Below are 27630 nucleotides of genomic sequence, written 5' to 3'. Positions count from 1 at the left end.
ACACTTTTCTGCTGGAAAAGAAAAATACTACCTGCCTTGTTTGAAATTCACCACAGTATATGAGTGAAAGCTAGAGGTTAGGAACGTGAGTGCAGACTAGAAAAAATTAGTGCCTTGACTTAAGAGAGGCTAGGAATGCAGAGTGACTTATAGTTAGTGGCTGTGCCGTCAGTGTCAGTCAGAGTCCCAGGAGGTGAAGCTTGGGACTATGGGGTCATAGTGACCTAGTACAACCATTTTCTGATCCCTTTTGGCAATGATAGTGTCAAGGATAGGAGTTAAAAGAAGGCTGCTCTCCTGGGATTCCTTGACCAACAGATTTGCTCTGAAATGATGTGTTCTCCATTGTGACAGAAGCAATAGCAGAGGACAGGTATTGGCAGCACCTTTGTGATAAGCCCATCTCCGTCCTGTTCATATCTCAGTTACATCATTTATCCTCTCCTGATGGGATACCCAAGTACAGAGCTGGAGATATACTGTTCTTTTATTATAGAAGCTATCTTAAGCTCAGTAAAAAGAAAAAAAATCCTCCCATCCATGAAAAACCAGTGATCTATCTCATTGTTGCAAGAGAAAACTGAGCTCAGAGTAGTGAAAAATAACTTCAATGACAATCTTTTTCTCCCCTAAAAATATCAGTTTCCTCTGCCATACAGCCAACTGTCCATACTCTGTCCAATATATTAGAAGATGGCAGTACAAAGCTCCTACCAACCTAAGAAGTAAATTAATAATCGAAGAATAGAGACAAGTTAGAAAATTCAACAAATTAAGGCTCATGTTTTGAAACTGAGCACAATCCAAGTGGTTTTATTATAGCTAATCTCAGTACTAATCCAGAGCACAGAAATTCTGATTTTGGTCCTCATAATACTAGTAGCCATTACTCTCAGAAAATAGATGTTTGGTAACTTCCAGAAATTTTCCAGTTATGAAGTCTGATATTATGCACCAGGAATCTTTGTACTGACAGCAGTTGTGGAGGATATTCAGAATAACAATGTATAGACTTTCCATGTCAGTTTACAGCATGCTTCATCTCCTACTATCTCCAAAAATGACAGCTTGATCATAATGTAATTATCTTTTGTCATGAAGCTAGCGCATAATTTTATTTCCAGATGGGTTTATGTTGCTTATATTTAAACTCATTACTGGAAAAGCAGTCATGGAGCAAAATATAAATAAATAACCTAAAGGCACACTATTATAAATTCCTTTAAAGAGGAGAGTCTAAGTCGAGGACTACAGGGAAAGCACTCCCGTCTGTTTTATGTCCTGCATATTCTACTGTTTGAAAGATAAATATCTCTGTTTTAAGAGGACAGAGATGGTTCTGAGTCAGTGGAGATGTTTCTATGGAAATGAAAAAATACGCAAATGCTGCTATAAAGAGCATGAAAGCATTCCTGCAACAGATAATTTGACGAGAGTGGGGTTGAGGGACCATATTACACAAAAAGGAGACATGGATAAGCTGGTGTCAAGGCCCATTGGAAGCATGCAGCTAAAACACCATGTTATATAAATGAATGGAAAAAATCATTATAGTTATAATCCCACAAATAGTATTCTTCATGCTTGTAGAGGAAGAGTTTATTTCCTATTCTGCTCCTACAGGGTCTTTGGTACATTTAGTTCTGTTGATTTCCATTTTTATTGAAATTGGTAGTATTTGCTTAAATTTTAAGTTCTGAAATATTCTATAATTTGATTTAGCAAGTCATAATGTTAAGAGATTCTTGAGTTATGTCCTCCCTGTCCAATCACATGGCCTTCAGAGGGTATTTGACTTACCACACAACTCTTAAGTACCATGTGCCAGACCCTATGATAAAAAACAATTCAAGTGGAGTTTTTGGGAGGGTGCATACAGGTTTTAATAAGAACCCTGATGAGAAAGCATTTTAACTTTAGAAAATACTTCACAGTGGGATTTCGGCCAAGATGGCTGAATAGAAACAGCTCCAGAGTGCAGCTCCCAGTGAGAGCAACACAGAAAACAAGTGATCTGCACATTTCCAACCAAGGTACCAGGTCTATTTCAATGGGACTGGTTGGACAGTGGGTGCAGCCCAAGGAGGGCAAACTGAGGCAGGGCAGGGTGCTGTACCACCCGGGAAATGCAACTGGATGGAGGATCGGGGACTCTTCCCCTCCGGTAGTCTGGATTAGATACTGCACTTCTTTCCTGGCCTTTGTAACCCACAGACAAGGAGATCCCTGCCAGGCTGAAAAGCACCATGAATTACTAGCACAGATCTGAGCAACACCTCCAGCCAATGCCACGGGTTGTCAGCACAGATCTGGGTGGATGTTTTGACTAGCTCCAAGAGCACCTGTGGGACAGAACTTCCCACTCCCCAGAAAGAGGGGGAGCTGAAAGCAGGGAGACAGGTGATACGGCTGGGTGGGTCACACCCCTACAAAGACCAAGCATTCCTATACACCAATAACAGACAAACAGAGAGCCAAATCATTAGGGAACTCCTACTCAAAATTGCTACAAAGAGAATAAAATACCTAGGAATACAACTAACAAAGAATGTGAAAGGTCTCTTCAAGGAGAACTACAAACCACTGCTCAAGGAAATACAAGAGGACACAAACAGATGGAAAAACATTCCATGCTCATGGTTAAGAAGAATCAGTATCATGAAAATGGCCATACTGCCCAAAGTAATGTATAGATTCAATGCTATCCCCATCAAGCTACCATTGACCTTCTTCAGATAACTGGAAAAACCACTTTAAACTTCATATGGAGCCAAAAGAGAGCCCACATAGCCAAGACTGTCCTAAGCAAATAGAACAAAGCTGGAGGCATCACGCTACCTGACTTCAAAGTATACTAGAAGGCTACAATAATCAAAACAGCATGGTACTGGTACCAAAACAGAGATATGGACCAATGGAACAAAACAGAGGCCTCAGAAGCTATGCCACACATCTAGAACCATCTGATCTTTGATAAACCTGACAAAAACAAGCAATGGGGAAAAGATTCCCTGTTTAATAAATGGTGTTGGGAAAACTGGCTAGCCATGTGCAGAAAGCAGAAACTGGACCCCTTCCTTAACCTTACACTAAAATTAACTCCAGATGGATTAAAGATTTAAACATAAGACCTAACATCATAAAAACCTTAGAAGAAAACCTAGGCAATACCATTCAGGACATAGGCATAGGCAAGGATTTCATGACTAAAACACCAAAAGCAATGGCAACAAAAACCAAAATAGACAAATGGGGTCTAATTAAACTTAAGAGTTTCTACACAGAAAAGAAACAATCATTAGAGTGAACCAGCAACCAACAGAATGTGAAAAAAATGTTGATATCTACCGATCTGGCTAATATCTAGAATCTACAAAGAACTAAAGCAGATCTACATGAAACAAACAAACCCATTCAAAAGTGGGTAAAGGATATGAACAGATACTTTTCATAAGAAGACATTTATGAGACCAACAAACATATGAAAAAATGTTCAACATCACGGGTCATTAAAGAAATGCAGATCAAAACCACATTGAGATACCATCTCATGCCAGTTACAATGGCGATCATTAAAAAATCTGGAGACAACAAATGCTGGAGAGGATGTGGAGAAACAGGAACACTTTTACACTATTGGTGGGAGTGTAAATTAGCTAAACCATTGCGGAAGATAGTGTGGCAATTCTTCAAGGATCTAGAAATAGAAATTCCATTTGACCCAGCAATCCCATTACTGGGTATATACCCAAAGGATTATAAATTTTTCTATCATAAAGACACATGCACATGTATGTTCATTGAGGCACTGTTTACAATAGCAAAGATCTGGAACCAACCCAAATGCCCATCAATGACACACTGGATAAAGAAAATGTGGCACATACACACCATGGAATACTATGCAGCCCTAAAAAAGGATGAGTTCATGTCCTTTGTAGGGACATGGATCAATCTGGAAACCATCATTCTCAGCAAACTGACACATGAACAGAAAACTGAACACCACATGTTCTCACTCATAGGCAGGTGTTGAACAATGAGAACATATGGGCACAGAGAAGGGAACATCACACACTGGGGTCTGTTGGGTGGTGGGGGCCTGGGGAGGAACAGTGCAGGGGTGGGGAAAATGGGGAGGGACAACATTGGGAGAAATGCCTGATGTAGGTAATGAGGGGAAGGAGTCAGCAAACCACCATGGCATGTCTGTACCTATGCAACAGTCCTGCAAGATCTGCACATGTACCCCAGAACTTAAAGTATAATATAAAAAGTGCCTTATAGTGATGGTGATGTTTGATTTTAGTTTTGAAGAAAGTAGTCATGTGGATTAGCATGTGGATACTGCTATTTCTAAAAGGAAGAGGAAAGACATATCAGGAGAGGTGATGCTTAGTGTATATGTGTGTAAATGCTGGCCAATGTAGGAATGTCTCATCTTTATGAGTTACACTTGTTTTTTGTTTTGTTTTTACAATAAGCTATGGGGCAGACCTTTAAGGCTATCAGGAGAGCTAGATACCGGTCTGGTATTATTCTATTCCCTATTCATCATGACTTTGAATAATGTTACCTTATATTTACATATTGACTTTGGCTCCAGCCTTTTTTTCAGTATACTTCTCCCCCTCTTTTAGATATTGGAACAGATTTAGACTGCTAACCTTTGTATGAAATAATTACAGAGTTTTCTCAAAACAAGACATGTGTTTCAAAGGGAGAGAGTACATTGATCGTTGGTATAGCCTTTCTGAAGGCAGGTATAATTTGTGGTGATGACACTAACAGTAAACCCACTATATCATAAATACGAAGAGTAGACTGATTTTCTTTTCTTTCCTCTATTAGCAATATTGAAATACAAATTTTCACATTTTTTGAACAAAAATGTATCATAGAAACTTAGAAAATATTACATGTTCTATCTGCTGTAATGCTGTGGAATGCACATTGTTTAGAAAGGTGCACATAGCTCTTAATGGTACTTACTTAACTCATGGTTTATATTTCCATGTCTCTCAAAACATAGAAAAAGAATTAATGTTATGGTATTAAAGAAGCTATTCAGTCTATAAAGGAGAATTAGAACCAAAGTCTCTTGAGATAGGTACTGTCCTCTCCTTCTGTATTAGTCTGTTCTCACACTGCTGTAAAGTAATGTCTGAGACCTGGTAATTTATTTTAAAAAAAAAAAAGAAAGAGAGAGAGAGATCTAATTGGCTCACAGTTCCATAGGCTGTACAGGAAGCATGGCTAGGGAGACTTTAGGAAACTTGCGATCATGGAAGAAGGTGAAGGGGAAGCAGGCATGTCTTTACATGGCCAATGCAGAAGGAAAAGAGAGATGGGGGGGTGCCACATACTTTTAAACAACCAAATCTCATAAGAACTCTGTCATGAGAATAGCACCGAAGGGTGAAATCCATCCCTATGATCCAATCACTTACCATCAGGCCCCACCTCCAACATTGGGGATTACAATTCAACATGAGATTTGTACAGGCACACACGTCCAAGCCGTATCATTCTGCTCCTGGGCCTTCCCACATCTCATGACCTTCTCATATTGTTAATATACAATCACCCCTTCTTAAAAGTTCCCCAAAGTTTTAACTAATTTCAGCCTTAACTCAAAAGTTCACAGCCCAAGTCTTATCTGAGACAAGGGTTGTCCCTTTAACCTGTGAGCCTGTAAACTTAAAAACAAGTTAGTTACATCCAAGATGCAATGTGGGTATAAGTATAGGCCCCATGCCAGTCTGAAACACAGCAGAGCAATCACTAAATCTTGAAACTCTAAAATAGTCTCTTTTGACTCGATATCTCATAGTCAAGACATCCTGGTACAAGGGGTGGGTTCTCAAGGCCTTGGGCAGCTCTGCCTCAGGGGCTCTGCAGGGCTCGGTACCTGCAGCTGCTTTCTCAGGCTGGCACAGAGTGTCTGTGGCTTTTCCAAGTGCGTGGTGCAAACTGTTGGTGGATCTAACATTTTGGGGTCTGGAGGGCAGTAGCCTTCTCACAGCTCCACTAGGCAGTGCCTCAGTGGGGACTCTGTGTGGGGGCTCCAACCCCACATTTCCCCTCTGCAAGGCTCTAGTAGAGATTCTCCATCAGGGTGTTGCTCCTGCAGCAGACTTCTGCCTGGACACCCAGGCTTTTCCATTATCTTTTGAAATCTAGGTGGCAGCTCCCAAACCTTATCTCATACTCTGTGCACCCACAGGCTTAATTCCACATAAAAACTACCAAGGCTTTTGGTTTGCACCCCCTAAAGCAATGGCCCAAGCTGTACCATTTAGCCATGGCTGGTGCAGGAGTGGCCATGATGCAAGGACCAGTGTCCCTAGGCTACATAGAGCAGTGTGGCCCTGGGCCTAGCTCATGAAACCATGCATTCCTCCTAGGCCTCCAGGGCTGTGGTGGGGAGACTATTGCCATGGAGGTCTCTGAAATGCCTCCAAGGTCTTTTTCCAATTATTTTGGCTATTAGGACTTGCCTTCCTTTTAGTTATGCAAATTTCTGCAGCTAGCTTGAATTGCTCCTTTGAAAATGGGCTTTTCTTTTCTACCACATAGCTGAGCTGCAAATTTTCCCAACCTTTATGCTCCACTTCCTTTTTAAATATAAGCTCCAATTTCAGGTCATTTAACTGCTCATAAATATGGGCATTAGGCTGCTAGAAGCAGTCAGACTATTCCTTGAATGCTTTGTTGCTTAAAGATTTCTTCCACCAGATATCCTAAATCATCACTTTCAAGTTCAAAGTTTCACAGATCCATAGAGCAGGGGCACAATGCAACCAACTTTTTACTAAAGTTAGCAAAAATGACCTTTGCTCCAGTTCCCAACACGTTTCTCACCTCTATCTGAGACCTCCTCAGCCTGGAGTTCATTGTCTATATCACTATCAGCATTTTGGTGACAACCATTCAACAAGTTTCTAGGAAGTTCCAAACTTTCCCTCATTTTCCCATCTTCTTCTGAGCCCTACAAACTGTTCCTACCTGTGCCCATTACCCAGTTCCAAAGCTGCCTTTACATTTTCAGATATCTTTTTAGCAGTGTCTCACTCCTAGTACCAATTTTCTGTATTAGTTTGTTCTTACACTACTATAAGAAATTCCTGAGACTGGGTGACTTAGAAAGAAAAGAGATTTAATTCATTCATGGTTCCACAGGCTACACAGGAAGCATGACTGAGGAGGCTTCAGGAAACTTACAATCATGGCAGAAAGTGAAGTGGAAACAGGCACATCTTCACATGGCCAACACAGAGAAAGAGGGGAAGTTGCCACATACTTTTAAACAACCAAATATTGTGAGAACTCTATAATGAAAACAGCACCAAAGGGGAAAAGCAGTCCCCATGATCCAGTCACGTCCCAGCAGGCCCCACATCCAACATTGGGGATTATAATTTGACATGAGATTTGGGCAGGGGCACACATCCAAAGCACATCACCTTGTCATGGCATAGTACGAATAGCGAGGCCAATGAGTATGGAGCTCTGATTTATAAAATTACAAAATAAATACACTTGAGCAGTATTTGGGAAAGAAGCTAGGCTACATGAGAATATAGACAACTGAAGAAGAGATCAAACTATCCTACTATAGTAAACAAGAAAGGTCATAAATACATTGAAATGAAAACTATAATAATTGGTGTATACCTTCCCTAAGCTGGCCTAAGGGGTTTAATTATATAGACATAATGTGTCCATATATGTATGAATTATTGTATCAACATAGCATAATGGAGCACCTACAGCAAAATAGAGTGTAAAATACATCAGTCTCTAGTAATCGAGCAATCTATTCAGTTCACTGTTATTCTGAGCAATAGAGGTCTCAGAGGAACTCCTTTTCATACTCCAAGTTCAGAAAAATGAATCTATGTAATTGGAGGACTCCACAGGGTAAGGCATAGAACTTTTAACCTTTTTAGCAGAAGGACTGTGAAAAGTATAACATGGAAAGATAGATTTTCTCTTTAAATCTAAATGACTTTCAGGTGGTTACACCAAAGTGCTCTGAGACCATCCAAGATTAAGTGACATTTCTGAAGCCAGGGCACATGGTACACAAGAAAGAGACACTGTAGGAAGTAGGCCTTCCACTAAACTGCAACAACTCAACAACCTGAAGTAGAGGATTGAGTAGAAACCACCACAGAATTAAAAATTTGCTTTTCTATGTTTAGGAAAATAAAACTCATGTTAATGAGTTATGGTATAGCATTTTAAAATCTATATAGGAAGAATTGCTACTAGTGAGATAATAATAGATATTATAATTGTGCCTTCAAATACATGGTATAATTTTTTTTACAGACCCCAAATTGTGTAAATAGTTAAGACCAGAAGTTATTCAGTACAATGCCAGAAGTGCCAGTTTACTTTTGTATTTCGATAAGTTGTATTGCATTTGTAACTGTCCCCTTACTAGCCACCACTGAACCAGGGGTTTTATTTTTTTCCAGTTAGTTCTATTTGTTACACATTCTTAAAAATATCTTCTCACATTTGGAAAAAAAAGAAAAGAAAAATATAACACTGGTGATAAATTACAAGTGTCAGTTTAACTTAAACTAAGACTACTGTTAGTACTCATGTGAGGTATTATATTTAGTGTTTGAATTAGAACTCATGAAGGCCAGGATTATTATCCTTAGATCCAATAGCCTGGGATAGCTTGGGACTAGTTACTCTGATCTGCTAAAACAGAGCAATTTTATCTGACATTACAGAAAAATATTATTATATATTTTATATTTTAATATTTTAATAATAGTAGGGGAAAATCTCAGTGATATTGCTGGATTAGTTCCAGACCATCTCAACAAAGGAAATATGGCATTAAAGCAAGTTATACATTTTTTAAAATTTTCTAATGCATATAAAAGTTATGTTTATACTGTAGTCTAAAATGTGCAACAACATTATCTCTAAAAAGCAATGTATGTACCCTAATTAAAGAATACTTACTAAGAAAAACTCTAACAATCATCTGAGCCTTCAGCAAACCACAATCATTTTGCTGGTGGAGTATCTTGCCTCAATATTGCTGGCTGCTCATTGATTAGATTGGTGGTTGCTAAAGTTTGAGGTAGCTGTGCCAATTTGTTAAAATAAGATAACAATGAAGTTTGCTGCATTGATTAACTCTTACTTTCACTAAAATTTCAGCATTTTATCCACAGTAGTAGAAGTTCTTTCAAAATTGTAGTCAATCCTCTCAAACCTAGCTACTGCTTTATCAAGTAACCTTATGTAATTCTCTAAACTCTTCACTGACATTTCAACAATGTTCACATTATCTTTACAACGAATAAATTCCATCTCAAGAAAAATGACTTTCTTTGTTCACCCATAAGGAGCCACTCCTCATTTGTTCAAGTTTTATCATGAGATTACAGCAGTTCATTCACATCAGGCTCCACGTCTACTTCTAGTTCTCATACTGTTTCCACCACATTTGTAGTTACTTCCTCCACTAAAGTCTTGAACCCGTCAAAGTCATCCATAAGGATTAGAACCAACTTCTTCCAAACTCCAGTTAGTGTGACATTTCCACCTTCTCTCATGAAAATCACAAAATGTTTTTCATGGCACATAGAATGGTAAATCCTTTCTAGGTGGTCCATTTTCTTTGCCTGGATCCATATGAAAAATCACTATAGCAGTTATAGCCTTATGAAATGTATTTCATACGTAAAAGGACTTGAAATTCAAAGTTACTCCTTGATCCATGGACTACAGAATAAATGTTGTGTTAACTGGCATGAAAACATTATTCATCTCCTTGTATATCTCCATCAGAGTGCTTAGGTGACAAGGTGCATTTTCAATGAGCAGTAATATTTGAAAAGAAACTTCTAAGCAGTAAGTCCCAACAGTGGACTTAAAATACTCAGCAAATCATGCCATAAAAAGATGTGCTATTACCTGGGCTTTGTTGTTTCATTGATAGAACATAGGTAGAGTAGATTTAGCATAATTCTTAAAAGCCCTAGTATTTTTGGAATGGTCAATGAGCATTGGCCTCAACTTAGTCACTAGCTACATTAAGCTCTAACAGGACAGTCATCCCATTCTTTGCAGCATTGAAGCCAGACATTAACTTCTCCTCTCTGGCCATGAAAATCCTAGATGACATCTTCCTGTAATAGAAGGCTGTTTTGTCAACATTGAAAATCTGTTGTTTAGTGCAGCCATATTCAACAATTATCTTAGTGAGATCTTCTGTATAACTTGCTGCTTTCTCTGTATGTTTATATGGAGATGGCTTCTTTCCATAAACCTGATGAACCAACATCTGCTAGCTTCAAACATTTCTCCTGCAGTTTCCTCACTTCTCTCAGCCTTCATACACTTAAAGAGAGTTAGGATTTTGTTTTGGATTAAGGGAATATTGTGAATGGTTTGATCTGTTCAAACCACTAAAACTTTCTTTATATTAAGACTGTTTCACTTTATCATTTGTGTGTTCACTGGAGTAGTGCTTTCAATTTCTTTCAAGAACATTTCCTTTAAATTTACAACTTGGCTCTTTTTGGTGCAAGAAACCTATCTCAGCTTTCAACATGCCTTCCTCACTAAGCTTAATCATTTCTAGCTTTTGAATTAAAGTGACAGATGTGTGACTCTTTCTTTCACTTCAACACTTAGAAGCCACTATAGGGTTATTAATTGGCTTAATTTTAGTATCATTCTGTCTGAGGGAATAGGGAGGCCCAAGGAAAGGAAGAGAGAGTAGGGAATGGCCTGCCATCGGAGCAGTCAGAATACCCAACATGCATTGATTAGGTTCACCATCTTACATGGGCATGGTTCGCTGTGCCCCAAAATAATTATGATTGTAACATGAAAGATCACTGATCACAGATCACTATACTGATGATGATGATGATAATAATGTAGTTTACAATACTGTGAGAATTACTAAAATGTGACACACAGAAATGAAGTAAGCACATCCTATTGCAAAAGGGCACAAAAAGACTTGCTTAGTTTGTCACAAACTTTTAGTTTAAAAAAAAACACAACGAAATATCTGCTAAGTGCAGTAAAACAAAGCACAATCAAAGTATTCCTGTATAGGATGAAGAGGCCTTTTCTTCAGAAATTAAGCAAATCTGACAACAAAGATAATACATTATGTAAATTAGGTATCAATTAAACCTTTGTAGGGCAGGTTCCAAGCTCTTAGAGTAAAAGTATCCTCAATTTGAAGCTAGGGACACTAGTCTGTGTCACACTGAACATCATCATTTTATCCATTTCAGGATATTTCCTGGTCAAATAAATACCATCCCCCTCCTTTCATATTATTGCCTTGAATAATAGTCTAATACAAGGTTTTATAGTGCCTTAAAGGGTAATGCATCTGTTCTTCCCAAGAATTAAGAAAAAATGAGAGATAGAATATTTTGGGAGATTCTTATAATGTCTTACCTCTTGCCCTTTTGGCTGTCAAATGACAACCTTTTCTTCACATGCTGTATTAGATTCCTAGGGTTACCATAACAAAGTGACACAGCTGGATAGCTTACAAGAATATAAATTTATACTCTCACAGTTCTGGAAGCTTGAAGTCTAAAATCAAGGTATCAGCAGGGCCATGCTCCCTTTAAGAACATCTATGCCTCTTTCTAGCTTCAGGTGGTGACTATCAATCTTTGGTGTTCTTTGGTTTCAGTTGCATTACTTTAGTCCCTGCCTTTATTTCATGGCACTTTTTCTGGGCGTTTTTGTCTTCACATGATATTTTCCTCTTCTTATGAAGAGATCAGTCATATTGAATTAGACTCCACTGTAATGACCTTATCTTAACTTGATAATATAGGCAAAGACTTTATTTCAACATAAGATCATACACACAAGTACTGATGGTTAAGACTTTTCAATGTATCTTTTGTGGGGTATATAATTCAACCCATAACACCAGAAAACTAGATAAACTAGGAGACCTTGGGCTATTACATTCTCAAGAACTGGATATGAGGACAAAACAAAGTCATTGTGTAGATATATAATGATTCAAAACCATCCTGCCTTGAAGAGTTTAGGCAAGAATTTCTGGATGATTAGAAGATATAAAAATTTCTGTTTAAGATCATTTCGAATTCTACTTATTAAGACTATATAACAACCGTAGCACTTTACAGATATACCTAGACCCACTAAGCCTTATTTGTGAATCTTACCAGAATGTAGAGAGAGCTTATATCAGCAGAAAATTATGACCTTGTTTTTTTCTTCTTTTAGGTAATTCTCTCACAGCCCAAATCAGAGTTCATTACAGCCACCCCATAACAGCCAAGTGCTAAAACTGCAAAACCCGTTATGAATATAGCTTTATGATAACTATATTTTTAAAATACTTCCATATGTTATATTAATAAACCTTTTCCAGCCAAATCTTAACAAACCTACTTGAGGCTGAACTTCTTACTGTATTATGTACATCCACTATAAAACTATATATTTTCGTGGCAAAAAAGGAGGCCATATTGGATTTTTTCTAACAAGGTTAATGTCTTAGTCCATTTTGTAATGCAGTAAGACAATGCCACAGACTGGGCAATTTATAAGAAATAGAAATTTATTTCTCATACATCTAGAGAATGGGAAGCCCAAGACCAAGGCGCCAGCATCTGGTGAGGGCCTTCTTACTGCACTGTAACACAGTGTAAGTCATCACATGTCTGAAGGGCAATGAGAGGGTAAGACAAAGAGAGAGAGGGAGAAAGAGGAAGAGGAAGAAAATCCACTCCCATAATAACAAACCCTTTTTTACAATAACAAACCCACTCTCATGATAATGGTATTTGTCCATTCATGAAGGCAGAGGCCTCAAGACCTAAACATCTCTTAAAGATCTCACTTCCAAATGCCATCACAATGGCAGTTAAATTTCAACATGAGTTTTGGAGGGGATAAACATTCAAGGCATGGCAGTTGGTATCAAAAGTTCTCTTCCACCAGAGTGCGTTTAATTAAGGCCTGTTGCCTCAATTCCTTTCTGAAATGAAGAGAAAAATGAATAAATTTATTTATATTTCAACTATTTGATATTTGCTTTGGGAAAACAAAAGGAAAAAATAAGTGGAAGGGAAAGGTGAATACAAATCCACATTTCTCCTAATAATAAATTCGTATCTACAGTTTCCTCTGCTGAGTGCCTGTATTAGTCCATTTTCATGTTGCTGGTAAAGACATACCAAAGACTGAGTAATTTATAAAGAAAAAGATGTTTAATGGACTCAGTTCCACATGGCTGGGGAGGCCTCACAATCATGGCAGAAGGTGAAAGTCACATCTTACATTGGTGGCAGGCAAGAGAGAGAATGAGAACCAAGAGAAAGGGGTTTCCACTTATAAAACCATCAGATCTCAGGAGACTTATTCACTACCATGAGAACAGTATGGGGGAAACAACTCCCATGATTCAAGTATCTCCCACTGGATCCCTCCCACAACATGTGGGGATTATGAAAGCTACAATTCAAGATGAGATTCGGGTGGGAACACAGCCAAAGCATATCAGTGCCAAACCCACATACCACAAATCTGGGCATGTGTCCACTATATGGATCTCAAAATTAATGTATCTAAATCTAAATTTATAATAATTATCTATGCCCAGCTTCTTCTCCCATATAGCGTCTATGTCACTGAATTGCATAACCACCTAAGCTATAAACTTACGTATAATTCTTATCTTTCCCTTGGTCCTCACATTAAGTTCATCACCAGATTTTATGAATTCCACCTCATAAATATTTCTCAAATATGTCTCCTTTCTCCCCCTCCACAGCTGCTTCTTTAGTTTGGATCCTCATGTTTCTCACTTGGGTTATTACAACAGCTTTCTAATTGCCTCCAATCATGTCTTTCTCTCATTTATTCACCACATTATAGCCATGCAAATATGATCAAATTGAGTTGCCTCAATATTTCTTACCCACTATTGTACAATTTATTCATTTAATTATTCAGCCAGTATGTAATGACTGTGTACACTAACCCAAACATTGAGGGAATGGTGGGTAATTTATTATCGTTGATTCTGTTCAAAATTGCAAACAAGAATGTTGTGATAAAAAAGCTTTAATGTTATGAAACTATAAGGCAGAAGTGCCTGATTTAAATGGAGGAGGATAGAGTAAAGTCAGAAAATAAGAGAAACTGTTTCCAACCTTGAAGAAATCCAACATTTAAAAATTGGGTAAAGTAGTATGGACTTATAAGGAAACCTGAGTTGCAGTCAGAGAGTCATTGCATGGTAGCAGAGAGGCTTAATTAAGAGAGCATTTCAAGGAGAGTGGTCAGCTGTGTCAGACTCTTCTGAGAGGCCGGATAAGACAAGGGTATAGAAAATACCCCTTGGATATAGTGGAGGTAATAAGCATCCTTAGAAATAGTGGATTGTGTGAACTAATTAAAGGAGAGTACTGATTAGACTGAGCTAAAGAGACAGTATGATCTGAGAAAAAGGATGCAGTAGAACTGAAACTTTCAAGAGTCTTTTTATTTAGCCTGGCCTCCTCTCTATCTTTTTTCATCATGTCCTACCTACCATATCCTCCCTCCATGCCAAATGCAGCCCTTATGGTCACAACACATGACTTGTAATTTTCTCAAAGTTCCACAGTCTCCTTTGCCTCGGGGCCTTAGAGTATGCTATTCTCTCTGCCTGGAGGGCCTTCAGTTTTCTTTTAGCTGAACTGTTCCTATTTCTCATTCAAGAGTCAGCTCAAATGCCACTACCTCAAGAAACCTTTTCTAATATCCATTCCAGCCTCATACTACTAGTGTCACCACCACAGCCTATGTTCTTTATACGTTTGTGCATAATATCCCATGCATACCCCTAAGGTTATCCTTACATAAGATTCAACTTTGAATCTGCTTATCTATTTTTCCCACAAGATTGTAAGTTGCAAGATAGTAGGAACTTTATGCAATCAGAATATGTATGAAGAATGAATGATTATTTCAATCTGCTGTCTCTGACACAAGAAGCTATGTCTCTGGCTGCCCTGCCTATGGAGTAACCAGTCACTATTCCTTTACCTTCTTAATAAACTTGCTTTCACTTTACTCTATGGACTCACCCTGAATTCTTTCTTGCATGAGATCCAAGAACCCTCTCTTGGGGTCTGAATCCAGATTTATTTCTGGTAACATCTTCCTGGTGAACCCCAAAGGGATAATACTGAGGAGACCCCTGACCCAGAGGAAATAGACTGAAACATCAATTGGCTAACTTTGGGTAAGTTGTGGGGTACCAGGAAAAGGATGGAAGAGGCACTAACTTAGGGAAGTTAGAGTTTCTCCTAAGACAAAGTGAGTTAAAGGCCTCTTTTAAAAAAGGCAAGCATGCTTGATTAAACTTGGGTTCAAGACCCAACTTAGGAGGGTTAAAATTCTTTCTAAGAGTTATGAGGTTAGAGGCCCCTCTCAGTAAAGTTCCTTTTGGCTAAAAATGGATTCGGCACTATGGAATGTTAACCACCATTCTCTTTGGATTAATATGCCTTGCATTTCTTTGCTGATGGCTGTGGGTGACAGAATTGGGTTGTACAGGATCATGGAACATAGGAGCTTTTTCTTCCCTGAAGGGGAAAACTTCAGAGCAAATGGGACTGCTGGAAAAGATCCCTTCTCAACTGACAAGCAGCTTCCTGAACTTTTGATTTAGTGTCACTGGGATGGGTGGGTCTTTCTCTGGCCTCTCTGAGCTCTTCACCCTCCCCAACCTACCACAGGCAAGTGTTGATTAATGGGGGGAAAAACACGCCAGTCTTAAGCTGTAGCAAACCTGATATGCCTTGTGTGTCTTTCTGTATTGTTCTGTCATAAAGAGGGGTAGATAGAATGCAGGCCTAGGACACCTGTAAGCCCACTATTCCAGATGGCCCAACAAACTGGTCAGTTATAAACTTTGCTACAGGCCCCTGAAAAACACTGGATGAAGTTTTCATTTTGTCTTGTTTTATGTCTTTGGACACTTGACCTTGTAACCACGTGGCACTACTTTCTCTTGATTTCCACCATCCAGCAGACAGAAATTTTGGGGTTCATTGTTAGTGCTAAAAGTTACCTTAAGCATAAAAATCATTTGCAAGCTCAAAACTAACTGCTCTAGGATCATGATGGCAAGGGCAATGGAACTGCCCAGTGCTGTAGCTCAGTAGCTAAGGCTTTGTCTTTTCAAAACGGCAGCCCAGGTTTAATTCCCAGCTTAGGGAATGAATACTTTCTGGTTTGATATCTGCATGAACATTTGTTATTTTCCCCCTCCATGAACTGTCTTAAATTTTTCTTTCTCTGAGCATCTGCAGTTTACCTTTGGTAAAATTCAAAATCCAGAAATATTGGTGGTTTGGCATGACTGAAGTTGGGTAATAAGAGATTTTTAAAAAAATTTTTTAAGAGTGCAATGGTTAAAAGCCTTAAAGTGGATACTCAAGCTCTAAGAGCCTGGGACTCCTTGGGGAAAACAGGAGGTGCCAGTGATCTCATTTTGGGAAAAATCTCTGTTTTCCTCTTGGAAACCTAGGTATTGAAAGTGAATAGACTTCACTCAAAATCTAAGACTTTATTCTGTTTTGCATTGCATTATCTGATGTTTTTTACTTTTGCTGGTATCAGAAATTACTTTGCATTATAAGAGAAATTTGAAGTGTAATAACTAGGTAGGAAATATCCTTTTAGGAGTGGCTGATGGCAGTTATGGGTGAATACTTAGCTCTGTGCATGTTTGGATTAGGGAAGCATGTTCTTGGCCACACTGAAGGTATGGAAATACCTTCTTATCTCCCATTGAGAGATAAGACTCCCATGGAAGATGAGCTGATTCCTTCTTTTTTGGGTGGGGGGGGATTCAGGATCTGGTATAAAATGGGACCCTCAATTTAGGGGGCTCTGTTTTGCCTTCCAGCTGTGCCTGCTTATTAGTCTGTAGAAACTGCATGCTTTCCTGACTCTGTTCCTCCAAGGGTTCCACTCTGAAGCCAGTGATCCAATTAAGAAACTGATAAATGAGGAGGGGGCTAGGTGAAAAAAAAAAGAAAGAAAAAATTAAAGAAACTGACAAATAAAAAATCTTACAACTACTCAGTCTTCTGTCTGTGTATTTATATATGCTGTGTGTGATATAAAAGGGCTTTTGTTAATTAATTTTAAAATAAGAGATTAAATCACTATTTTCTCAGAAAAATAAAAGCTGTAATGCCTTTTAGTTCACATGACTTTAGTAATCTTTGGGAAACAAAGATAGTCTTATATGCAAGTTATGCAAGGAAAGTGAAATGTGTTTTTGGTGAAAGATTGTAAGAAGTCATGAGAATGTGGTTTTTCTGCCTAGGTTAAAGGATTAAAGGATTGTTTTAAATTAGATAAGATAAAGCTGAATGTTTGAGCAAGTCGTAGAAATTTTGTAAAAAATTAATCTTGAAAAAGAAATTCTGTGTGTGAATATATTGGCTAAAGCTAAAGGAATATTCAGTTTTTCTGTAATTGAACATTAGAATAAAAGAACAGCAGGTTTTTCTTAGAGCACTGACCTGCTCTTTCACAAAAATTGTAAAGGGTTATAAAAGGTTTATGATCCACTTTGTTGGGAGGTGAGGAAAAAAAGTTTATAAGAATCTTACATTATGGTCAAACTGTTTAAGATTGAGTAAATTTATCTATAAGGTATTATTAGGAATTTGATTTAATATTAATAGTACACTAATGTAAAGGTAAATTTTGGCTTATTTGGTATAAAATCCATACAGGAAGCATCATGAAATATGAAATCATTTTAGCTTTCTTTGGGTCATATTGGTATAAATATGTTATTGGTATGTGTTCCAAAATTATGAAAAACTCCTGAAATTCTAGACTTTGTGTATGTTGTTAATAGTTAAGTTTGTTATGTAAAATTGTTATATACCACAGAAGTAACTAAAACTTCCCTTTCAATTGTGGTTTTAATATGGCTGTCCTAAGACTTTTGTCATCCACAGACACATCCATAGTCTTGTTTTGATCCTCTTTAAAAGATGGCTTATAATAAACTACAGGACTTTGGCAAGTGCTCTTGAATGCAGGTTTCTAATAAGATTGAAAACTGTGACATCAGAATAGAGGAAAGACTCATGGAGAGCTGAAATATTTGTGACTATCAAACAAGACAGGAGTTAACTGCATAGACTGAGCTAATAAAAGATTGAAGAAATCTTTTTGACTTTACTTAATATGTTACTTATTCTTTGTTTTGTTTTTAAGAGTCAAAAAAACTTTTGAGCTATATACAGTCTTTAACAGTTAAGTAAAATACAGTCCTGTAAACAAAATTTGGAGCATATTTGTTTCTTTCTACCTGATTTCTTCAGAATTTGGAAATTAGTTATGAATATTCTTAACTTATGCCAATATAGTTATTTGCATAAGTACAATAAGGATCTGTTTTCTTTTGTAATAGGACACAATTTAAGAAACTGGTTATTTTACCAAGGCGTTGACTGGAATGGTGTGCTTTCCTTTAACGAATCAAACTTGACTTACAGAGCCAATAAAAGTCCCTTGGGAAAACTAGCCTCATGTCTTATCTACACAGACTGTGCAGGATTTATAACCTGTGGTAAGTAAAGAATGTCACTTTATGACAGTCTCAGGAGCCCCAAGTTATTTTGGAACCTCAGAAGGAGAGGAATTTACACAATTCTTAGGTATCTGAGGATACAAATCCATGTCTGAGCTTGGCTTTAAAAAAAGTCTTATCAGAGATTTCTTCTGTGGAACAAAGCATCCAAGCCAATTTTAAAAGCCTGTGTGAAAAATAGTTATTCTTGCTGCACTTTATACAACTAATCAGGCCAAGAATAATAAAGCAAATCAGTTTTACCATGATTTGTCTTTAGTAAAAATGGAAAGCTGGGAAGAGAAAAATTATGTTTCAAGAACTATTGTATACTTCTTATTAGATTCCAGACTCATCAGTTGTTTTTAAGATTTTTCCTGCAATTTAGACCGACAGCTTGTCCTGGGAACAAACTAGTGATCTCTGGCTGCAGCTCAGTAGAGACAAGTAGGATGGGTAATGCAAAAATCCAGATCAGTACGCTAATTCTGGACACATATTGGAATCAGTTAGGAACCCCATATCAGCTTGGTTCCAACATTTCCCTGTTCATGGAACACCTTATTTAGTTTGCTTGGGATAATTTTGCTTATTTTGCTTTACTGTGGTGGAATATATTGCTGCTGTACTCTTTGTGTAGGAATGCAGTATAAGCTTACTGAATATTTTTTAAATTTAACAAATTAATCTTCAAGATATTCCCTTTTGTTGGAACTCAAGAGTTATGAATGACCCTCAACATACAAATGCTTTCTGACTGAGCTCCTCTCTACCCTGAATACAAGAGACCCTAATAGGCAGAAATATCATTGCCCTTATTAAGCTTGAAGAAGTTACAGAATGTGTATCTTTGTCCTTCTATAACCCTCAGGATTAAGAGTTTTCTTATAAAAAGGAGCAGGGAAATATATCACATGCATTTGAATCAGAGCAAATCCATCTTCAATAGGGCCTGGGTAAAATGAGGCTGAGACCTACTGGGCTGCATTCCCAGGAGGTTAGGCGTTCTAAGTCACAGGATGAGCTAGGAGGTTGGCACAAGCTACAGGTCACAAAGACCTTGCTGAAAAAACAGCATGTGGTAAAGAAGCCAGCCAAAACCCACCAAAACCAAGACGGTGACAAAAGTAACATCTAGTTGCCCTCACTGCCCATTATACATGAATTATAATGCATTAGCATAAGGAAAACTCATTAATGCACCCCTTGTTTAGCATATTATCAAGAAGTAACAATAAGTATCCTTAGTTGAGCAGCTTAAGCCACTGCCCTGCCTATGGAGTAGCCATTCTCTATTCACAGGTACCCTGTGAGCAGCAGCGGTTCTTTTCTAGAATATAAACACCTTGGGGACACAACATCCCTGTACAGGTTCAGAGAATCAGTTTTGAAGTTGGGCATATATGGGCTTAATCTCAGCTCTTTTCTGAGTCTCAGTTTCGTCATCTATAAAATGAGAGTAATTTTAATACTTACTTTACATCACTTTGTGAGTATAAAATTTAAAAAAATCTATGAGGAATTCCTAGCACAGTTCTTTACTGATAACTAAAAGTGCACATGGTCATTTGATGTTAGTTGTTACTGATACCACTTATGTTAGTTTCCCATTGGCTGCCATAACAAATTATCATAAATGTTGTGGCTAAAAATAGCACATATTTTTTTTTTAGAGTTTTGGAGACAGAAGTTCATAATGGGTTTCACTGGGCTGAAATCAGGTGTTAGTAGGACATAGCCCTGGAGATTCCAACTGAGAATCCATTTCCTTATATTTCACAGCTGTTAGTGACTGGTTGTATTTTCAGGTTTGTAGCTCCTTCCTCCATCTTGGAAGTTAGTTAGTGGCACAGGATTCCTCTCTCTCTCTCTGCTTCCCTCCACTTCCTTCAAATGACCTTCTCTTCTGTGTCAAATTTTCGTTTGCCTGCTTCTTATAAGGACACTTGTGATTGCATTTAGTGTCTACCTAAATAAACCAAAATAATCTCCCAATCTCAAGATAATTACATCTGCCAAGTCTCATTTGCTATATAAGGTAATTTTTATGGTTCCAGGGATTAGGACTCTGGATATTTTAGGAAGCTGTTATTCAGATGACCACACTGCTATTATTATTATTAAAATTGACGGTTAAAATGGATAATTGGTGGTTATATAGAAAATAAATACCCAATGAATGTATATACTATCTCTGAAAAAAATGTATAGTGCTTACAATCTATTACTGCAGCTCAATAAATTCTTATAGGTTAAGCTTCTGTTAAACTTAAATACTTGATGAAAAAGGACTACAGAATCCTACCACTTAACTCAAAGGGAAAAAAATCCTTTGTGCTTTCCTGGAAACAAGTTGAGTCAGATTATATCTTCTGAAGATAAGTGAAAGTGCCCAAGAAGGTCCAAAGATGATAGCTTACTTTACAGAAGTGAGCAGCTATTGATTCTTTATCTGACATGGTCAGACATAGTTGCATCCTCTCTTCTACCATGCAAAATCACAGCAAGATCTATCTGTGTTTGAACCTATTCATGAAGGCAAGTTGGGAACCTAAGGCATTAGGTTTCTTTCAAACCTAGATGCCTCTTATTTACTTATTATTTTTATTTTTTATTGTACTTTAAGTTATGCAGTACATGTGCAGATCTTGCAGGATTGTTGCATAGGTACACACATACCATGGTGGTTTGCTGCCTCCATTCCCCTGTCAGCTACATCAGGCATTTCTCCTAATGTTATCCCTCCCCAGCCTCCCCATCCCCTGCTGTCCTTCCCTTAGCCCCTCACCCCTCAACAGACCCCAGTGTGTGACGTTCCCCTCCTTCTCATTGTTCAACAACCACCTGTAAGTGAGAACATGTGGTGATGGCTCTTCTTAAACTTGTCAATGTGCTCTATTGAAAGAAACATAAAAGGTTTGCCGTTGCATTACAGATCTTTGCCAGGTCCCTATGTTTTGAATTTGCTTACACATTTTGCCATTTATTTCTCATCCAATAGGACTTTCTTGACTGAGGAGCAGTGGGATTGGAAAATAATTCCTAAGCATGTCAAAAATTAATGAGAATTATAATTGCAAAAAAAAATTCTGCAGTGTCTTCCTCTAAGCGTAAGTTATTAAAGAGTATTTTTATATAAACCTTCTACATTCCAATTTTTTTCCTATAGCTCAATGAAGAAACAAAAATGGGAGGGAAACTGTACATTTCTGAATTTCAAAACAAGTATGGAGAGTTATCTTCATCATGACATACAGATTATCATTTGTTCAAATTATAAACTCTAAAATTGGAGATATTGACATATGAGATAATCAGAACAAGTAATGCAGTCAATGGTGTGTGTGTTTGTGTGTGTGTGTGACAGAGAGAAAAAAATAGGAAAAAAAAGAAAAGATGGTGGAAAGAATTATTTAAAAGCAAATGCTTTTTAAAAACCCATTTTTTTCACAAACGATTTAGTGACTAGTATGATTGTGATTAAAGTAGAAGACAAAAGAGGAAATCAGAATTAGCTTCCAAAGTGTTTTGCTTCCAGTGTAGGCAACTCTGATGCAGCAGATTATTAATGTAACTTAACACTAGAGCAACGCTCTTTTATAATAATCTCAAACACTACAAATAAGTGTGGCTGTCTTCAATGTGTGGAAAGCAATACAGTGAGTAAATAGTTACGTGTGCAGTTGAATTAGGAATGAGCCCACATCTTGAGTTTTGAAATAAAGTTCGATCATTCCAGAGCAGCTCCTAGCATTTGTCCTGGTCCCTGGCCCCACACTCTTTCTCAAGGAGGTAGAGGGGGCAAGTTCAGTGCAGAGTGCAGGGGTGTTAGAAAGAATTCACCCAGCTCAGTGTAACAAAGGGAAGGTAGAAAAGGATGCTTCACCTTACACTGCTAAAACTTTGTGTTCTACTTCAGAAGATCACCCTGCTCAACTTATGTAGGTATCAGAGAAAAAGCAACCTTGGGAAAAGATCTTTACAGGCTTATCAAAAAAAATTATAATACACAATTAATAAACAACAATATGATTTTCTTCCTCTGCAGCATAGCCACATACTATTCCCAGGCTTGGGGATGGTGGCAATCAAGGAGAATGTGTTACCCTGTTTCAGGCTCAGATTCTTAAACAATTGGCATTCTCTGAGCTATGGAATGCCTTGTTCTACCTCTCTAGGTTGGGCATTTATGACTGACTATAATTGAATGGGAGGTGTAATATTCAAGTACTTCTTAAGAGGTAACCAAAAGGAGAAATAAGTGTGAGCTTTTCACTTGTTCAGGAGCCTGCAGATTCCATAAAAGTGCCCCCTTAATAATGACCAAGTTATCAATTCTAAGTATCTTATGAAAGTATTAAACTCAACTACAATTACTACAGCTAATAAAGTGTTAGTGAAGAGCACATAGCAGCAGTAATTGTGTGGCAGAATGATTAAACAGCAGACTGCAATAATTATTCTAATCCGTCTTCAGAGATGTAGTTGAAGCTCTAACAATCAAATCAATCAATTAGTAAAAAAGAGCACTGAGGGGGAAAAATCAATGAAAAACAAGTTTCACAACAAAGCAATAAATCAATCTGAGATAACTGTGATACATCATTATACAAAAAAAGTGGTATGATACTAGTTATTGCAATTAAATACCAAAGCAATGTTTTCATTGTATGTATGTAATTCCAGCCCAACATGGAGAAGAACGTATTTTTTGCCTTTGTGGAATCTAAATAAATACTCAGGATTCAATTTATATTCACAGTGAGTATGAACTATAGCTTGTGAACAATATTCACAAGCCAGTATAAACGTCCCCTTTTATGTTTTTTTTTAACTCAAGTTCAGAAAAGTTAACTTTTGCAAAGTCACAGGGTAACTAAATGGTGAAGTCAAACCTCACACTCAAGTTTTTTACTCTGTTCCAAACTGCTTCTCACTTGACACTTCATTTTCAACATTTTGGTTGTCTAATTAGTTATATAAAAGGAATATTAGCATTTCTCATTGGCCTCACCTGCCAAACATTTCAAAATAACATTTATTTTAATCTCATTTTCCAAGCAAAACTCAAAGTTAGTGAGTACAGAAAAGACGAATATGAATTTCTTTTGAGTGGTTTATAAAATCAACTTATTATTTTAAAAATTGAAGTTACTAAATAATGGCAGAAAGGTGAAATATCATGGGTTCCCAGTATCACAGCCAGGTTAAGTAACTTGCCAGGACTCACAGGACTCAGCACAGAGTTGTACTCATGGCTATGCTTTATTGCAGAAGGATACAAAAACATCAGCCAAGGGAAAAGGTGCATGAGGTCCAGAGAAAACCAGATTCAAGCTTCCAAGAGTCTCCTCCTCCCAGTAGAATGATACTTGATACACTGAATTCCTCTACTAACAAATTATGAAATGTTGCCTATCAGGGAAGTTCATTAGATATTTAGCACCCAAAGTTTTTACCTGGAGCTGACCACTTAGGCTCTGTCTACTAAACACATATTAAGTTCCACACTCCCAGAAGGCACACAGGCATTCAACATAAATTATGTTATTTGCACAGTTTAGGCACAGTGAGGCTTTCTTATCAGAAATGATAGGACTCTCTCAAAAATCTGTGTTTCCATGCTTTAGGCAAAGGCTAACTTTGTAAACAGGAATTCAATGATTGGAAAGCCTGCTATGCTAACATTTTTCTAAGCAGATAACTTTTGTCATGATTTTTTATATTATTTTTTTCTTCTCTATCTTTCTTTCCTTCTCTTTATGAGAACTGGAAACTAAGACTGCTGTGATCCATTTTAGCTAATGTATTAGGCAAGTCAGACAGGCATTACCACCTTGCATTTCCTGGTTAGCTTGCCACTTTTCTTATAAAAGTGTGGTCATGATTCCTTCTGAGAATCAAACTCTCTGGAATCTCAACCTTAGGGTCTCTCTCATTTCTCTTAGTAGCTTCCAGGCACTGATGAATCCCATTTTGGAGTCTCTAACCTAGGTGTCCCTTTGAGTGGGAAGAACTATTTGGTATCTGCCCTTCATGACTCACAGGACTCACTGTTCACTTCATACAGAGTTCCCAGGAATTCAAAATTGCTCATGGAGGGAGTTCAGATATACATATTCTCTTGCAAAACTATCAAGCCCTTCTAAGGCCTTAAACAGAAGCACTAGGTGGCAGCTCTGGATTAGCCCTTTAAAATACATTTGAAGAAGGCAAGGAATATTGCCTCTAGGGAGAAGCAGATAACATGAAGGGAAAGTACAGACTGGAGGGCAAGGAAGAATGAGAGAAAGTAGTTTAAAGAAAGAGACAAAAACATAGCCAAAAGGCATCCTCAGGTTAGGATAATCCTAAATCAGAGAAGATTCAGAGCTGAAATGGTAATAAAACCCAAAAGTCATGAGAGAGAGACAGAAACATTACATCACAACTCTCTTCATTAAATATTTCATACATTCAACCAGCCTGATTATCCTGTGTAGGAGGAGGAAATGACTATTTAAGAGACTATCTACATATAAACCTGTTAACACCACACATACACTAGCCAATGACTAACCAATTCTTTGAATCGAAATACATTTTTATCTTCAATTCAGTTTGATTTGTGTATATCTACTCTTATGAGTTCTGAACAACAAATTCATAGTTTTTGTTGGGGGGGGCGTTGTTTTTGTTTGTTTTATTGAGAAAGATTTGCTGCTTAAACTGTGAAAAACAGCCTTACTTTCAACATGCCTCCCTCATTCTCTCCATCTTTCCTCCTAGGATGTGTTTTTTGCCATCTCCTACATCTTACCCTTTCTATTCCCCTTTTCCTTCTCTTGATGCCCAAGTTCCTACAATCCCTGGTGACTTCTGCTACCCCCCTCCCCTTTACAGCCACATTCCCTGTTTTTTAAGTCCTTGAATAAATGGCATTTCTTCATTAGGGGTTGGGCCTTGCTTAGGTCCTTGTTGGAAATACTTTATTTTACCCATGGTTAGCAATTTCCATGGAATCAGGCCCACTCAGCTATGTCAGCTGAATATTGTCTTTGACTTAGCATGTTAATAAAAAATGAGATTTTTTTTTATTTGTAATTTAAAATTGGAGTTGTTATGAGAAAACAACTCTGCAAAACCATGTTTAAAGATTTTTCTATTGTGTTACCTGCTTAACGGGCATTCAGAGAGAAAAGGCGAGGAGCCAAGGGGTTTCCAAAAGGAGCCGAAAGCTGTCGATCCAGTTCAAAAGAGACAGACAGGATTTTTTAAACAAATTATACGCAAAATAAAAACCATCCCAGTGAGAATCTTAAAAAGAGGAACTCTAACTGACTTTTCATAAGGCAGCCAGGTGCTCTCCATTCTTTGGTAGTGAGCTTACCGTGTGACAATCCTTTTTCACTGTGGTTTGACTCACAGGGGAGAAAGTCAGAAATAAAGAAGGGAAGAGCCAGTATTCTGATGTCTGTCTGCAAAAGGATATGGAACTGCCTCATTCTGATAAGGAAACTGCTAAATGAAGACAGCTACAGGCTCTTTAAAACTCAAAAATACGTTTAGCCTGGAAAGAACTAAAGCAACACAGCTAGTTGGAAAAAGCAGTGAAAATCAAGGCAATGCATTCTGCAACCCTCCCTGTTCAGATTTTGTTCCCCCCAAGTTTCTCATGCTAATAAAAGTTGAGGATCACTTTGCACCCCCAAATTAGATAACAAATGACATAAACATTAATTCCATTGACTCTGTATGTAAGAACTAGGAACTCTTTACAGAATATTTGTTCACTAAGTTTTGATGATTTATGTAATTCATAATTATTCTGAAGTAGCAAATTTTAAAGTGATCATGTGTATCTATCTGTAGTCCCAGTTGGAATTGACGAAGATTTAAATTTAGCCACTTATCAGAATCACTAGGAAATTTTAGTAGAAATTTCTAGGCTTCAAGAAACTCTTCAGCAGTAGGTCACAGATGTCTGTGTTTTTGAAAATCTAAGCTATTACCTTTCATACAAATCAGGTTTGGAATTCTCTAAACATCATTACTATCATTCCGAGTTACGAGAATTGCAAATATAGTTTAAAACAGAGCTTCTATAATTAATATGCATATTATTCATCCAGGAATATTGTTAAAATATAGATTCTGGTTAGTATCTTCAGGATCGAGAAATAGATTCTGCATTTCTAACAAATTTCCAAAAGGCACTGACATTGTTAGTTTTTACACTTTGAGAGTAGCTACAGTAGACTAACCCCTCAAACTCTCAGTGACTGAACACACTGAATGCTTGCTTCTCACTCATGGAAAGCCCAGTGTGGATTGGTTGGTCCTTCTGCACCTCCTAGCTATGTCATTGGAAACGTTTGGCCTCCAAAGTTAACAGAATAGGAGATGAAAGGGATGGAGGTTGGTACTAAGGCTCTTAAGTGCCTCAATCTAGAAACAATACATTACATTTACCAGCACTAGGCATGTGGCCCTAATTTAACTGCAAGGGAGGTGGGTAATACAGAGAAGCTCATAGAAATTTGGTGTTAGTGGTGTCTGTCACAGGGATCTACTGTTCAACCTAATAGTTAAAATTTTAAAATATCTAATGGGTAAATGCTTGGTTTTATCTTTGTTTGCTAATTGTGTTTCAGTCTAAACTACACTATGTAAGCAGAATAAAATCCCTTCCTCTTTGATTCACTTGGCTGCATGGAGTCATTATCTTGTCAACTATATGAAGCCCAGGAAGCATGATAATATAATCCATTGTTACATTGTACATAAAATTATATTACGTTGAATTATAACATTTGCATTCAATAACGAATTTGTATTTGGAATAAAAAAATATTAAAAGCAGCAAATTCCCAATAAGTTTATCATGGAAATAATGATGAGCTTGCAAATCCAGAGAGCAGGTAAGCAGAATAATCAAATGTAACACAATTCAATTCAAGTCCTCTGTTCAGACTGGATCCCTTCACCTAATTGCATACTGACCTCCT

At 37.5% G+C, this 27630-nt stretch overlaps 1 long non-coding RNA gene across 3 annotated transcripts in view; it reads left to right on the top strand.

Annotated features, from left to right (window-relative positions):
• The window catches only part of LOC105723075 (uncharacterized), a 304135-nt gene extending 276810 nt beyond the window's left edge, over window positions 1-27325 (top strand). The window contains exons 3-6 of one of the 3 annotated variants that reach the window (XR_001108739.3): window positions 18485-18643; window positions 21645-21753; window positions 23330-23404; window positions 26051-27325. This is a non-coding gene — a long non-coding RNA (uncharacterized LOC105723075). Of the gene's footprint in view, window positions 1-18484; window positions 18644-21644; window positions 21754-23329 lie in introns of all 3 variants that reach the window. The other 2 variants (XR_001108737.3, XR_001108736.3) reach the window with 2 other exon arrangements.
• The last annotated feature ends 305 nt before the right edge of the window (window positions 27326-27630 follow it).

The sequence above is a fragment of the Aotus nancymaae genome, unplaced genomic scaffold (genome assembly GCF_030222135.1).
Source record: "Aotus nancymaae isolate 86718 unplaced genomic scaffold, 86718_ANA_hifiasm-v0.15.2.pri h1tg000011l, whole genome shotgun sequence".
NCBI classification, from domain to species: Eukaryota; Metazoa; Chordata; class Mammalia; order Primates; family Aotidae; genus Aotus; species Aotus nancymaae.
The sequence above is the reverse complement of the archived record's forward strand: the minus strand, read 5'-3'. Positions and strand labels throughout refer to the sequence as shown.